The sequence below is a fragment of the Mesocricetus auratus genome, unplaced genomic scaffold (genome assembly GCF_017639785.1).
Source record: "Mesocricetus auratus isolate SY011 unplaced genomic scaffold, BCM_Maur_2.0 Super-Scaffold_100020, whole genome shotgun sequence".
Classification (NCBI taxonomy): Eukaryota; Metazoa; Chordata; class Mammalia; order Rodentia; family Cricetidae; genus Mesocricetus; species Mesocricetus auratus.
Window position 1 is genome coordinate 19,104,176 of NW_024429201.1, and position 15,874 is coordinate 19,120,049.

Sequence of the window (15,874 nt, forward strand, 5' to 3'; positions counted from 1 at the left end):
CCCAACACACACACTGGTGGGTGTGGGGTAGAGATGATTGCCGTCCTAAATGGCTTGCATTTGCTTGTGTATAGAGTCAGAATGAGCCAACCGACACCTTGAGATCCCACTGTGCCTTTTGATTCCTCACGCCTATGAAGATTCTGTAACCATTACTCAGTTTCATGGAAAGGGAAAGCCAGACTATCTCCTGGATTGTCCGGAAGGTGGCAGAGACAGGGGATGCTTGCACACAGTTTCTAATCATATTAGATCACTTGACATTTTTTGTATGAGCAATAAGTTGATAAATGAGGAAGGCTGGTCACTGTCGCAGTTATTAATGAGAAGAGCTACCATCTTCATGGTAATGAATTTTGATGAGGGAGAAGAAACACTGCTGGCAGAACCAGCAAATGTGCAGTTGCTGCCTGGTTACTGCCTCTGCCTTTCCCTGGGCTGGTGTCAGAAATGAGACCCAGGGACAGAAATGCAGAGATAAGCCCTGAAGCTGTACCGTCTAAGAGGCAGGCCTAGGGCAGACCTTGTCAGTGACATTGAACTCATGGTTACTCTGCCTTCCTTGGCCTGGCCTCGGGAGACAGGTTGGCGTGGGTAAAAAATAAGTATGTGCTTGGCCTTGCAAGACTTTAGTAGAGAAATTCTGCATCTAAAAGCTTGGCCTCTGACAGTCTTTTGACGTGAAGTTATAACATTGGAAGAGGCAGTGAAATTTTCTGAGGTTACATGAAGGCCTTTGAGTGGGCTAGCCACATGGCTTGGGAGGGAGTGCTGGCAAGTGTGCAGACTTCCTTGCTGCTAAAGGCAGAAAAAGAAATTATTATCATTACCCAACCCGGTCCTGGTCATCATAAAAGGAGCCTTGCACCCGTGCTTCGAGTCCTCCACGTCTAAGCAGGTTTGCCTTTGGAGCAGGCCAGACACAGCTTCTGGTTGTGCTTGGTGCCCCCTCTGATGGTCAGACAAAGATGGCTCTAGTGTAGCTTCTAACAACCAGGATGGGAGCTGCTCTCATTGCACTTTGTAATCTCTGAAACTCACTCTATTGGAGAGGCGCTGCTTAGGGACGTGAAGGCTCTGTAGCCTCTTGACTACAGCTCAGGGGCACAGGTTTGTTTAGCATCCGGGGTTTAAGAACTATAGCTCCTTGGCTGGGAGCATAGATCAGTTCTAGAACAGTTACTCTGCAAGCACAAGACCGTGAGTTCAATTCTCAGCACCACGACAAAGCTCACAGTACTTGTAGGCTTGTAACATCACTTGACCTCTTACACCCTTCCATTCGCCCACACAAACATCATTTCTTTTGCCCGCTTGTCCACTCCCAAGCCTTTTGGTTGGCTTTTAGGAACCCTGTCTAAGGAAAGTATGGCCCTTGAAGCAAATAATAAGTCCAAATATTCTGGGTAGGGGCTGTCTGAGTGGATGAGAGTGACTCACAGACCCACAACTTGCAGAAAAGACGAGAAAGGAGATAGGGACTCTTCTTCCCCCGGCAAGGCCATTTTGATCCAAGAACACTATGAACTTGGTAATTGGATATGCTTTTAGAAGCCAGCCTTGCTATTTTAGAAATGGATTTTGTAGCTGCTATGTAAAATCAGCATAGCTATTCACCGAGCAAATCAATGAAGAATACTGTGTGCCAATTTGTGCTGGGGAGCCACAGTTCCTTAAGCAATTATCAAGGCTGAGAAGGTCACACAATTTCCATACCTGGTGAGTCCAGGTTTATTTTCAGGTAGCTGTGTCCAGCTTGGGCAATAACTGTGCTGGGAGAGTTTTTGTCCTGTGCTGACTTGTTCATACGAAACCACCTTTCTCCTACATGTAGAGATACTCCATCCAAACCCATAGCTAGTCACCTCTTCATTTTCCAACTGCCATCCTCTGTCCCCAAACACACATATTCAAAACAGTGGCTTATAGGACGTTAGGCAAAGGTGTGTGTGTGTGTGTGTGTGTGTGCCCATGTGCATGTGTATGCTTGTGCATGAAGGTGGCGGTGGTGGTATAGCAGTTTCCCAGGACTGTTATGACAATCTACCATATACTGGTGTCTTAAAACAACAGAAAGTTATTGTTTTACAGTTCTGGAGGCTAGACATCTAAAGTCAAGGTGTCAACTGGGCCATGCTCCCAGTGAAGGGTCTAAAAGAGAATCCTTCCTTGATTTTCTAGTTTCTGGTGTTTACTTCTGATCTTTAGCCTTTGGGAGCCTTGTAGATTAACCATCTAATCCTTGTCTCTGTAAGCACTTATCATGTCCTTCTGGGTCTAGGTTTGGACTTCTTCTTTTGTATAATACCACCAATCATTGGATCTGAGTCCACCCCAAATCTTTATGACTTTATTTAAACTTGATCATATCTTCAAGATGCTTATTTCCAAATAATATCGAATTCGCAGGGGCTTAAAAGTTGAATGTGTCCCCTGGGAGCACATAATTCAACTTTAAATAGGAATTATTGTTTTGGCAGCCATTGACCTCAAGTTCCATCTGTTTTTTTCTCTTGCACTACAGAGTCTGGAATTATGTCCTCCAGAATCCCTTGGCATCAGAGCTCTGCTTTGCAGTTTCCCAATGAAAGAAACTCAAGCAACGAAAGGAAGAAGACAATAGAAGTTCTTGCTCCCACGGGAGCAGCATCAAGCATGCAGGCTTTGATCAATGGCAGATGTGGGATCACCATAATAACTTCTACGTACCCTCCTGCAACTTGCATCTTTTGCTGTTGAAGGAAGCTGAGATCATCAGCCATCATTTTACAGTTCTAGACTTCTTGGAATCTTATGGTATCTTTCCTTGGCCTTTGCTTCCTCGGTCCTTCTGATAGTTTTAACAGTGTCTGGTATAGATCCCTACTTTGAAAACCCTTGAGTGGTGCCTGTTTCTCTGAGGATGGATTGCCATGTCCTCCTAGAGTGATATCTGAGAACTTTTCAAGGTATGTAGTTTAAAATCTGACCTGCTGGAGACCTCTCTCAGATTACTGAGCAGTGGGGACATGCCTTGTCCCTCAATGACAGTTGAGGACCGCAGAACAACATGTGACTATTATAATACGCTCAAGTGAGAGTCGGGATGAGGTTTCTCTGTAAGAGCTCACAATCTTCAGGGGTCAATACACACGAGGTTAGGTTACAGTAGAATAAATAAATGATGTCGCTCTTAGGTTGCCATGGAAACTGCAAAGACAGGACTATATATCAGTCTTTCGTTCAAAACCTTCTCGGGCTCCCTGTTGCATGATGGATTAAATATCAACACCTCAACTAGTATTCAAGACGCCTGCGTTAGAGTCACTAGAAAGCAGCACCCATGCTGACAAAGGCTTTCATTGCCCCACCCTTGTTTCTGTGCCTGGCCTCTGACAAGTTTTAATACCTATTAGCAAGCGAATGAGCGTCTGCCTCTACACTGCCGTGAAGCTAGCTGCTTACCCATTCTCGCTGTCTATCCTTGGCTTTCGCTGTACATTTGTTCACACGGCCTCTCTTTGTAGCCACTTTCCCTCTCATTTCTTTCTTTGAATATCCTATTGTTTAGGGCCTAATCTCATGAACTACTCTCAATCAGTTCCAGGCTTCCACTCTTTCCTGGGTGGGCTCTCTCCTTGCTTTGGGCTCCTAAGCCTGCTCTAAGAAAAGTTAATAACCTTATTTCAGGAAACTGGCTTTAGGTTAACAGTGAAGTCGAATGGTTAGTCAAGAGAGGTCCCTGCATTCTCCTGTCTTCCCCTCCATTTCCTCTGAGTCTTTAATGCCAGATAGCATATAGAGGAGAAACAAAGGAGACAAGAACCCAATAGGTTATCCCTGTGGGTGTGGCCTATCCAGACAGTAGCCATTATCCTTTGTACCCTGTCTTCCCCTTCCTTTTCATTGCCTTCCTTTTCTCTCCTTTCTCTTCTTTCCTGGCATCAAGGACACACAAGGAACTGTTCAACATCACAGCTTGGTTGCTGTTATTTAAAGATTTATTTTTTTATATGAGGGCTGTATCTGCATGTATGCCCAAAAGACAGAAGAGGGCATCAGATCTCATTATAGATGATTTGTGAGCTGCTATGTGGGTGCTGGGAATTGAACTCAGGACCTCTGGAAGAGTAACCGGTGCTCTTAATTGCTGAGCCACCTCTCCAGCCCAGCTTTTGTTGTTTTTTAAGCAATGGAATCTTGCTCCATTTCCCAGGCAGACCTCCCATTCCTAGATGCAATTCAAGAAGCTCCACAATAGACAGAGATGGCAGAAAAAGTTCTCCAAGGTCTTGCAAAAGAGAGGGCACTGGCCATGAGGAGTCTTGGGATTCACCAGGTACCCTGCTGGGAGAAGGCGAGGGATCAGGTTAGGGCAGAAAGCTAGGTCTAGATGCAACTGAAGCCAGCCATGTGGCTAAGGGCAGCCAGAGCTGATGTTAGGATGCTGCAGGGACCTTCCCTAGGTCAGCATATGAAGGCAATAGGATCCCGTCAAGCCCAGGAACCTCTGTGAACTTTAGAGTCTGCCTGTTTGGGATGGGAGGGGGCACTAGGACCCAGTTTTCTCATTCCTGGTGCTTTGCTTTTAAAGACAGTTCTCTGGTCTTTCTATTTTTTGTGTTTATTTTAATGCAGCTGAATCCTGAAATGTAAGAGAGCAAGGCAAGGCTGTTCCGATTGAAATGGGTGTGGAAGCCAGAACCCCCTGTTCACCTCCCAAGGTTTCCCCCAAACGCGTATCTTCTCAGAACACAGCTCATGAACACAGCACTGAGATGTGCAGTCTCCTAGCCATACCTTGAATTTGTTACTATAAATAAAACAGGATGTTACCATGGCAACCTTACAGTCTGTTGAAATTGCCCCTTATGGACCAAATTAGCCTGGATCGATAGTGCTTCCTGAATGCGAAATTACTTTCCTTTTGAAAAAAAAAGTTTGAACAAATTATAGAACAAAGCATTGGGGGAAATGAGGTCTGAGTCGATGCAATAACAGTGTTAGCTGCAGCTCTCGGCAACGCCCACACATCGTGTCCTTAGTGACACGTGTCGCCAAGCTGGTGCTCTCCAGGCCAGCACTTTATTCACTGTTCACTTCCATGGCCTCTTCCCCCAGGCAAGCATTTCCCGCTGCTCTGCACGCGTCAGGAGAAAGGACACTTCTGTCTTTAACATCTTGCTTCCTCAGACTCAGCTGTCCAGCGAGGAGACGCTGTCTTCAGAGATGGACAGGTTTTAAATGGCACTCCCCAAGCGGGCTGGCAGGGCGGACCTCGGAGCAGATGTGGGCCCAGACCTCACTCCAGGGAGGGGTTTGTCCCAGCGAAGCCATTAGTTAGCCCTGGAGCCTGGGATCTTCTGCAATTGTTCCTAGGAATTCTTACCGCAGGCCAGAGCTAAGGAAGCTGGAGGTGGGAGGAAGGAGTGACGAGCTTGGCTGCATTTTGGGGTTCATATCTGAGTGTGTACACAAAGCCCCGAATCTTGAACAGTCTTCCAATTGACCTGGTGCCGCAACTCTATGTCTTTTATCTAAAATGCAGGGTGTGTTGGTGTTAGGAACTGAACTTGGATCCTCTTGAAGAGCACCTGGTGTTCTTAACTACTGAGCCATCTCTCCAGCACCAAAGTTGGTTGGTTTGTTTATACAGAGTCTAGGATTTGCTATGCAGTCAAGGATGACTGTGAATTCCTGATCTCCACCTCCTAGTGCTGGGATTACAGGTGTGTGCTACCATGCCCAGTTCTCCTCACCAATACTTCCTGTTGCTTCTTCTGATGCAAATGTCTCCCTCATTTCACATGCAGTTAATAAGAGAGAGGTTCCAGAACGTTCCTTCCAGGTCAGAACTCTCCTTTGGAAATGTTAACCTGAGGAATCCTTTCGCAAATAGTGTTTTATTGGGGTGTGGTAGAAGGGTTCTCAACCAGGAACCAAGGTATTTGTATACATGGCTCAAATCTACCCTCATGAGTTCAGAGCCTTGCAGGAATTGATCAAAAACTCAGGTTCACCACAGCTAATCTGCTGGGTGCATTTACTTGACTTGGCAAAGTACCTTCTGATTTTTAACTCGGGGGGAAGCAGACTGTAGCTCCTTTGAGTTTGGAGGCTGCTGTTTCTCCCCGTAGCACCTTGATTTCCAGGTTCTCAGTTCTTGATGATTTCAATCTGTCAGGATTCTGAAACAAAGCATCGTAATTATAGACATTCCCTTCAGTGTTGTGTGATAAGAACTGGATGGAAGTGGTATGTTATTTTGGGAGCGAGGATTGCACTCCACAGAGAGGCAGATGACAAAGCTGTCATGAGAGGGAATACATAGCAGAGAGGAAGTAGCACCCCACAGAGCGGGGAAGCAAGGCTGGAAGGAGAGGGTTGCTGTGCTGGGATTGTTTCCCGCTTTGCCTCATCTGACAACAGACCAAACGCTAATGAGCTTTGTCTAGATCAGCTGGTGCCTGTGGTAACTGAAAGCTTGCCCCTTCTGAGGGGTGCTGGCGGCTTGAGTGTGGCGTGGTGAGCGTGGCTCTGGCAGCCCTTGCTAAAGCATTAGATTATATTCCTGAAGATAGCCACCAGGGTCCCTTATTTGGCTGCTTCCTCCTTCTGAGGCTTGACTACCAAGGTCCAGTTACTGAAGTCCAGCAGTCAAACAAGCTCCCTTTGGTTCACCTACTTAATATGCCCAATCAAAATATACCACTGCATCGTAGTCCCTTCTAACACAGACCCCCCCCCTTTTATCCTTTTAAAAACGACACCTGCAACGTCATTTGCTGCTGTTTTCTGCCTGAGTTAGAAAGCAGCCACTTTAACTTTTCTTCCTCATTAATAAATGATCTCTCTGCGAAAACAGGTATCAGGGTGTGGTTTGTGCCTAATCTGGGGTGCAGGAGGGAGGTGCGGCTGTGCAGGGGTGGACAATCTTCATGTTCAGACACTGGATTTGTGCTCTCTCTCTCTCTCTCTCTCTCTCTCTCTCTCTCTCTCTCTCTCTCTCTCTCTCTGTGTGTGTGTGTGTGTGTCTGTCTCTCTCTGTGTGTGTGTCTCTGTCTCTGCGTGTGTGTGTGTGTGTGTGTGTATTCATATGTGTGCAGATGCATGTATGTTGTGCACCTGTGTGGTCAACCTTGAGTGTCATTCCTTGGTAGTTGTACACCTTGGTGTTTTTATATATTTTTAATTCTGACAAGAGGTCTTTCCCTGGGACGTGAAACTCACTGCTTGCGGTGGGCTGACCGGCCAGCAAGTTCAGGGCTCTGCCTGTCTCTGCCTTCAAAGCACTGGGCTAACGTGTGTACCATCATTCATGGCTTGTTGGATGATGTTCAGGTACTATAGTCATATTCTTGTAGCTTTAATTTTTTAATTAATTAACTACATTTTGAGGCAGGTCTCATTATGTAACTGTGGCTGGCCTGGACCTTGCTATGTGTTCTAGGTTAACCTCCAACTCACAAGAGACTTGCCCGCCTCTGCTTCTTGAGTGCTGGGATTAAAGGTGTGTGTCACCATGCCCAGTTATTTATCTCTTTAAATCCCCTCCAAATTAGAGAAAATCTCACAGGGAATTCTCTTAGGTGATTCTGGAGTTCTCTAGTCTGTAGCTTTTCATTTCAGTCAGAGCAACTATTTCTATAATACATTCTTTTTTAAAAGATTTATTTATTTATCACATGTACAGTGTTCTGTCTGCATGTCTGCCTGCACACCGGAAGAGGGTACTAGATCTCATTATAGATGACTGTGAGCCACCATGTGGTTGCTGGGAATTGAACTCGGGACCTCTGGAAGAACAGCCAGTGCTCTTAGCCTCTGAGCCATCTCTCCAGCCACTAGTGCATTCTTTGAATGTGTGGTTTCTTAAGAATTACAGTTATGACAATTATTTCATCATTACAGAATAGACTTCATTTCTCAGGACCAGCTGCATAATGTGAGAGAGCCAGGACAAAATAAAACTCTTTGTTCAAAGACCAGAAGAACTGTACCTTCAAAGGCAGATACTAATATATAGTTTTCTCCTCTGTTCCCAGCCTTTCCCTTGACTTATCATAGTGCTTTGAAAAACAAAAACAAAAACAAAACAAACAAACAAAACAAAAAGAACCGCTGTTTGATTCCATTTAAGCAGAGAAAGATTTAAGACCTTCAGTTAGCTGGGCACTGGTGGTGCACACCCTTAATCCCAGCACTCAGGAGGCAGAGGCAGGTGAATCTCTGTGAGTTCTAGGCCAGCCTGGTCTACAGAGCGAGTTCCAGGACAGCCTCCAAAACAATACAGAGAAACCCTGCCTCGAAAAACAAACAAAACAAAACAAAAGACCTTCTGTTGTTGGCATGAGTGTGCAGTTCATCTCTATGTGGTGCAAACATAAGAGCATTAGCTCTGCATGCAGAGGCATTGAGATCACTTGGATTAGATTTCATGTTTTATGTAAATGTATGTGTACTTTGTGCTTTCCGGAACAACAGAGCTGCACCGAGAAACAAAACCTACCATTTCCCCTTCCTGGCTCGCACACATCCTGTCTCCACACCCCGTGGGCTGTCAGTGAGGAAGAAAGGTTTGGAAGGAAGAAAATGATCATGGACTCATCTTTGCTTTGTTTCCAGGCTATGTAGTCCTGCCTGGCCTGGAACTCTTGACATAGAGAAGGCCGACTTCAACCTCACAGAAATCCACCTGCATCCGCCTGCCGATGCTGGGACTAACAATGTGTGCACCACAGATCAGGATGCCTCATCTCTGAAAACCTCTCATTCCCACAGTCATGTCTAGAGTAACAAACTGGCAAGGACAAGATAGTAACCCTAGTAAGGAAGGGAGCAGGCTGGTGATGTGTGCTTTTTGGAACACCAGCACTGGAGTTCTGCATTTGCAGAGAGTTCCCATTTGAGAGAACAGGTGACCGCAGGGCTGTGGTTCCTTCCTGCACTGTGCTGTCCTGGTGACACACTCATCCTGAACTCACTGTAAGTCTAGCTGAATGCACCTGTCTCTGGCTCCACTATGGTTTCTGTGTTAAAACTGTGTCATCTGCAACAAGTGTGAATGGGGTGGTAAGGAGTGGTCCCAGATATATATGCATGATAGTATAATTAGAGTAAATGAATGCATGGGTCCCAAGGCCAGGACATTGGCTCTGGTGTCTAAAATACAATGAGAACTGTGATAACATTAAATGTAACACCTACTTACTAGGTGCCAGGAGCTGTGACAGTAACTTGTGCATTTCTTTTTTTTTTTTTTTTTTTTTTTTTTTGGTTTTTCGAGACAGGGTTTCTCTGTATTGTTTTGGAGGCTGTCGGTCCAGCCTGGCCTCGAACTCACAGAGATCCACCTGCCTCTGCCTCCGGAGTGCTGGGATTAAAGGCGTGCACCACCACCGCCTGGCAACTTGTGCATTTCTTAGGCTCTAACATACCCACTGTTTGGTATCAGGAGGAAGTTGCTTGCCCCCCAAGAACAAGAAGCCACCTCCTGGGCCCCTGGGATTTATACCCAGGCAGTCTTACCACACTATAGTTTGTAGCCTGGTGTTTAAAGAAGGTAATTAGAGAAATTGCATTTTTTCCAATTTTAATTACATAAGGAATTTGGTGGGGAAATATTGAGGAACATTGCTGGACTTATCTATTATAGCGTCACAAGTCACCCCCAAAGTTCAGTGTCTTAAGGCTATAACATTGTGAATCTGTGTTGTGGGCAGGGTATGGCATGGTAGATGGCTTAGTTAGGGTTTCTATTGCTGTGATAAAGCACCACAAACAAACCCAACTTGGGGAGGAAAGTGTTTATTTTGTTTACACTTCCACATCACAGTTCATTTTCAAAGGAAATCAAGGCAGAAACTCAAAGGTGGAAGCTTGGAGGCAGGAGCTGATGCAGCGGTCACAAGGAATATTGCTTATTGACTGTCTTCTTGCCTTGCTCAGTTTGCTTTGTTAGAGCACCTGGGATCAGCAGGCACCATCCACAATGAGTTGGGCCCGCCCACATCACCCGCCAATCAAGAAAATGCAGCACAAGTCAATCTGGTGGGGGTGTTTTCTCGGTTGAGATTCCCTGCTCCCAAATGACCCCACTAGCCAGCACAGGGGAGACAGCACATTCATTTGCTGGGGATGGTGTATTTATGCCACACTTGGTGCTCCACAAGCCGAGGACTGATCGCGATCACTCTTGAGTGCAGCGGGTGGCAGCGGAACCGCTGTTGGCTGGAACCTCAGTGCAACTAGCCACGCTACCTACATTTGGTCTTTAAGAGAGTCATCTTTCTTTTCCAACTAGACTCACTGCAGACAGTCCGGTCTTCCCTTTTTGGCTTGTAAATGAGTCCCAAATATGGCAACCTTTATTTAAAACACAAAAGGACTTGTGTCTGAGCCTTTCCCCTGTAGTGAGATATCCACCCCGCCCGCACCTTAATTAGTGTATGTACATCTTTTTATAGTCAATGTAGTTATTTATACAGTTGAATTTAAAGCTTTAATTTGGTCCTTGTTCGCTTATTTGAAAAATTTCTTCTCTTTCAACTCCCCCCTTTTGCCCTCCCACCTTCTCTCTCTCCCCTCCCCCTCTCTCCCTGTTTCTCTCTTCCCCTCCTCCCCTCCCCTGCTCACTCTGTAGTCCAGGTTTCACTTACTCCTGGGATGCTCCCGACTGCTCTCTCTGAGTACCAGGACTGTAAGAAAGCACCACCACTCTAGTCTTGCTTGTTTTGTTTACCTTTTAGGTCTCTTCTTTTTCTGCCTCCTCCCCTTTTTTGATTCTCATCTACTTGTTTTGCCGGCTTATTCCCCAACCCTGTTTGTGTGTGTGTACACACGAGTGTGCATATGTAATTATTTTAGTTTTTATACTACATATTGCCCCTCACCCGAGCACCACTTTCCAGCGACAGCGTGACCCATCAGTACACGTACCAACCTCACCAGAGCACACTCCAGCTTCTCACCCTCTGGCCTCCGTGCTATTATAGGACTATATTTGTAAACATCACACATTTGCCTACTGTTTTCTGTTAAGTAGTAATTCATGGGCTGGCGGGATGGCTCAGTGGGTAAAGGCACTTTCACCAAGTTCCACAACCTGAGTATCTGTGGGACCCATTTAGTGGAAAGAGAGAACCAGCTCCAACAAGCTGTTCTCCAACCCCCGCATCTGCACCCACACAATGGAAAACTCTTGGTTACAGAGGAAATAGAGTTCGAAGCCACAGTACAGCATAATGACTCTCAGAAGCAGGAAAATGAGTAAAAGGAACCACTTTCTCATATCGGAAGAGAGACTGTATTGTGCGAAAATTATTTATACGAAAGTTCCAGGCAGGAAAACATTTTCCTCCATCTGTCACTGCATGTCCCTGAATCTCTCTCTCTCTCTCTCTCTCTCTCTCTCTCTCTCTCTCTCTCTCTCTCTCTCTCTCTCAGTAAGTAAATATAAAAAGTACAGTACATCATCTTTTGAAATGGCCCAGGTAATAAGTAAAAAGCCTCACAATTACCCAAATGGCTACATTTCTGATGATGACCATTCCATTTCATAGATAGAGGTTTACAGGTTTTTTTTAAAGAACCCCCTTTAGCAGTTATTATGTTGATCTATCACTGATTTTTTTTACAGCTTTGTTATATCTGAAGCTTTGTTATTTTACTTGATCAAAACTTCATTGAGGTGTATACCACATGCTATGCAATCCACTTTGTATCTTCCTTTTGTTCCTCCCCCTTGCCTTTTATAAATGTACATTTCTGTGGTTTTACACAGTCACAGTTATGTAATCACCCTGCAATTGGATCTAAAACATTTTTGTCATTTACCAAATAAACCCTATACCCATTAGCAGTCCTCTCTTGTTCTCTGAAATCTCTCCAAGCCCCAGGAAGCCACACATTTATATCCTGCCAGTACCTTTCCCTCCTCTAGAAGCTTCATGTAAACAAAATTGTACAACACAACCTCTTTTCCAATATAATCTTTTGTAACCGGCGCCTTTAGCTTAGCTTTCTGTCTCTGGGATTCATCCACATTGTTATGTACATTAGCACTTCATTTCTTTCTGTGACCGAACCAATATTTCATGGTACACATATGTCAGATGGTGCTTGTTACTCAATATGGACATTTGGGGCACTTCTATTTTTGTCAGTATGAACACCTCTGTCCAAGTTTTGAGCTGATGTATGTTTTTTTTCACTTTGATAAAGAATCTAAGGAATTCCTAGATTACATTATAAGTAGTCTTATTCACCTTCATTAGAGGAGTGTTTTGCTGGGTATAAAATTATAAATTGATTTTTTCTTTTATTTTAGATCTGTTTCTACCTTCTTGCTTGGGTTCTCCTCTTGACTAGACATAGCTGTCCTCACTTCTCTTTTGCCTTTTCTTCGCGAGACCTTATTAAGATTTTTCTCCTTTTCACTGACTTAATTTAACCTCATGTGTCTTTTGTCAAGTTTCTTGTGCTTGGAATTCATTGAGCTTCCGAATTTTCAGGTTTGTAGTTTTCATCAATTTTGAAAGACTTTGGTGATGAATTTTTCAAATTTTTCCTGTTTGTTTCTCTTTCTTTTCGGGTTTATAGAGGATTGCTTAATGTAGTTTCATCAATTTTTAAAACTGACTCAGTATTTTTCAGCCCTTCTCTGGACACTGTCCCCTGCCTTTTATTCTGTTCTGTCTGGAGTTCTATGACTTCCATCCATCCTGTGCATCATTTTTCACTTTGTTCTGAGCTGTGCCCATTTGGAAACAGCTTGGTCTTTTACATTTAAGAGTATTTTTTTTAGATGCGGCTGGAACAATACTTAGTTAGGATTAATTTTGCTCTACTGTTGGAACAAATAATTTTTAAATACTTTATTTTGTGTGAATTATGATATTGTCCCAACCCGGACGGTTGGAAAGAGGAACAATTTCCAGTCTTGTGTGGACTCTCTTTCCTTCTAAAAATCAATCTCCTGCTTCAATTGTTTCCCTCACACACAAGCCCCCATCAAAATGCAGTGTGAAACTCAAGAGCTTCTCATTCTCTCACCCTCTTTCCTTTTCCCCCTCCCTCCCTCGCTCCCTCCCTCCCTCGCTCCCTCCCTCCCTCCCTCTCTCTCTCTCCCTCTCTCTCCCTCCCTCTCTCTCTTTCTCTTTCTATTAATTTGTTCTTTGTGTCTTTCTCATCATGCTTCTGGATCCTTCCTGTCTCCCCTCCCCCAATGAAACAAGATTAAAGAGGGGGAATCTCATCACTGACGCTGCAGAGTGACACAGTGAGTCACGCAGTAAACCCTTTTATCCAAACATTTTTACATGCAGACATTTATCGAAAAGAATCATTAGTCTGGTTCAAAGCCCATGGTCTCTGCTGCACCATCTACGATGGACCCTAACTGGGATTTTTCCTGGACATCCCGTTGTTTCCTTGTGTCTTGGAGATCCTGCAGACCTGGGTCCACAGGACTGATCCCCCCTCCCCGACTCCTGCCCACTTCTTGTTCTGCCTGGGTAGTTGCTGGGTTGGTCAATCATCAGCTGTCCATCTCTTCCCTGTCTTCACCACCAAGGTGAGTTCTCCAGCATTGTCCTCATTAGTTCACCCCTGGCAGCGATGAGCAGGGGGGTGGGGCTAGTTCTCTGCCGTTTTCACGTCCTCAGGGTCGGTTCTCCCAAACCTGCACCACCAGGGCCAGCTCTGCTGTGTTTCCGAGGGCCTTCTCCAGAGTGCGGCAGCTGAGGAGGCGGCTCTTCCACTCTTATGACCTCAGGACCAGCTCTTCGATCTGCCTCCGGCCTTGATGGGTAGGGGTAGGAGGTGGGCGGAGGTCTCTCCCACCCATGCCACCACCTGACAGATGAGCAACGGGGACAGCTCTCCCATGCTCACAGTATCACTGCTGGCTCAACCACACCTTCTCCAACAGGGTCAGCTGTACCATGCTGCTCAGGCGAGGAGCAGGGCCTGCTCTCCCAAGAGTTGCAGCCGGTACCTTCCCCTTCTCTTCCTTTAGCCCTGTCATGTATAGGACTTGATAATTCTGGGCACTTTGAGCTCTTTGGACTCACAGCTTCAGCTCTTCATCTTGGATGATTCCTGGTCTCTGCTGTCCATCTCAGCTCTCAGGGATCCGTTTGCTTCATTGCCTGATAGCCAGAAGCTTGTTTTGCACACTCTGTTGTTTGAGTCATTCCAGCCCAGTTATCCCGTCTCCTCAGATGTAGAAGTATTGTTCACTTAAGAGTGTAAATTTTTCTGTGTGTCCGATGCACAGGTGATTTATGGATGCTTACACCATGAAGAAGTAGTAAATGGTTCTGGGGAGAAGAAATGGCTTTTGGGAGAGTGACTTTCACTCTTTACAGTGTATTTCTGTTTAACTTTTAAAAATCTATAGTTTGATGTTAGTGTACAATAAACTTTCTCGTGAATGAACATAGCTTTAAAAGACCTGGTGAACACGGAGTGATGGGGATTGTGTTGGTTCACTTTTCCCTTAGTGCCATGGATGACAGATACCTAGTGAGAATCACCTTTACCCCTTTTCTCAAGTCAACAGTGGCGCACAGGGGCAGCACTGCTCTTTGGTTGCACCTTCTGGGCAGCGTGGTGCCAGACGTTGCTGACCTCCTAAGGCTGATGCTGCTCTTCACACATCTCTTAGGACAATATAGAAAACACACGCCAGGGTGGGAAACCCTTCATCTTTTCTGGAGCCATTTTAACAACTGGCTCATCCTAAAGAATGGTAAGGGAAAATGCACAAGGATTTACACTCTAGGATGCTTTTGGCCCCTTCTTTGTAACAGTAAGATGCTGAAAAGACAAATGTCTAGTAATAAATTGTCAAATTTAATTTGGGACATAATGAAAATGGAATGCTCCATGGTTACTGAACATTAAAATACTAAGCATTAATAAACACTTGAATGTTGTCTCTGAGGTAGAAAAAACAGCTGTCTGCTTAAGTGTACACAGCAGGATTATAATTTACAAGATACATACAGAAAATGACTGTAAGATAAATGTTAAAACGATAATTGTATTTATTCATCAGTGACAGGATAATAGATAGTCATTATTCTAGCTTATATGTATAAAATATAGGAATCTATTATTTACATAATAAAAATTTTGGTTCCAATCACAGAATGTAGTATCTTGACAAGGGAGCTATCTTTCGGATCATGCATCTCCTTTTATTCTATTTTCCTTGGTTGCTTATAGAAACAGAACATGAGACTCCCATATCCGTTTGGTTTCTTTGAAATTGGTAATAATGCTGATCCGGGGTTGCTATGCCCCATTCTAAGTCTCCTTTCTTTCTCAAAGGGTATTTTCGGTTATCACTTTCCACATCTAGCTCCTATCCTCCACTTTTAGTTGCAGGCTAATGCACCGACCCTCATTTCCTTCACTATTTCCCTCTTCCTTCTATTCCTGTACCACACAGTATTGCTACTTTGCCAAAAGTCCAGCTCTGATTTTGCTAAACCACAGCCAATGTTTTGAGTCCCTGAGATGTGACCACACTTCTGCTCCACCCAATACTCTCTGTGCTGCTGACTTCCGTTTAATATATATTTTTTTTATTTTTAATTTTTTGGGTTTTGAAATGTGGCAGCTGAAGAGGACTCTGGGGAGAAAATCCAGTGTGGAGCTGTAAAGTTAGTGAGTTAGGCTGTGTTATTCCCAGTCTCTATGACTTCAGGGTGTAGAATTGCATGCCCACACTCCACGACGTGTAACTCTGTTCTCCTGCCAACTGAGCAGGGCCAGTGTGTTCTCCGTCACACCGAAGCTGGAATCCACATGACTTTGGTCAAAGGAGGGCTAAGAGAGGTGACAAGAGGAAATTTGCATTCGTCATTGTGCTTCATTGCTGGACTTG

General features: G+C 44.7%; 1 long non-coding RNA gene across 2 annotated transcripts in view; it reads left to right on the top strand.

Moving 5' to 3' along the window:
* The window catches only part of LOC121133175, a 46,152-nt gene extending 39,311 nt beyond the window's left edge, over nt 1-6,841 (top strand). For both annotated transcript variants that reach the window (XR_005869948.1, XR_005869949.1), the window contains exon 4: nt 2,525-6,841. This is a non-coding gene — a long non-coding RNA (uncharacterized LOC121133175). The remainder of the gene's footprint in view (nt 1-2,524) is intronic.
* The last annotated feature ends 9,033 nt before the right edge of the window (nt 6,842-15,874 follow it).